This window comes from Rhagoletis pomonella, unplaced genomic scaffold (assembly GCF_013731165.1).
Source record: "Rhagoletis pomonella isolate Grant_MI unplaced genomic scaffold, Rhpom_1.0 Rhpom_scaffold_00014, whole genome shotgun sequence".
Classification (NCBI taxonomy): Eukaryota; Metazoa; Arthropoda; class Insecta; order Diptera; family Tephritidae; genus Rhagoletis; species Rhagoletis pomonella.
Window position 1 is genome coordinate 13634460 of NW_023458568.1, and position 739 is coordinate 13635198.

A 739-nucleotide genomic window follows, 5' to 3' on the forward strand; every position below is an offset into this window, starting at 1 on the left:
CAGCCAAGGCAGGTGTTGCACTTGACTCATGTCACATTACGGAATACCCTGGTCTGATATACCGTGCAGATTGTAGGGGGAACTAAGAGTTGTTGGCGGCGGCGTGTGGGTAGCGGTGCGGTTGTGTTTCGGTCTATTGTATTGTGTTGTGCTGTGGTGTTTGTGTTGAGATGCTCAGGCGGACTGGGGTTTGCCGTGCGGCAGCTCTGTTAAAGCAGCAGGGGGCCACAAATGAAGTGGTCCACTGACGATGTGTCCGAAGGCCTGACCAGACTCTAAGGTGACTCCACCCGTTGCAAGCATTGCATTTGACTGAGGTGGAGTTGTGGTGTAGTCGTATCTGGTATACACAGCAGGTGTAAGTTTCTGGCCCAGGATTTGACTCGATGCGAGCCCTGAGCAGTAGAATACGTAGCAGATGCAGCCCTATGGACGAACAACGTCTGAGATATTCCGCCGACCTAAACGGGGTTAGATCGCCGAAACAACTCCGTTTCGGGGCCCTGATTGGGCCTAAGTGTGGTGGCCCTCTGGGCCTAGCGGCCACGTCAACCTATCCTAACCTAACCTAAACAATGAGGATATGGAATATGTGCACTGACTTAATTTCAATGTATTTTCCCGAATTATGAAGGTTAACACTATATTTCATTAAAATCAGATCATATTTAACATTTGGAGCCATATTTTTTGTGGGTGGTGGGGTTTCCTGTGGTCCAATCTTCACTATATTTCAGAT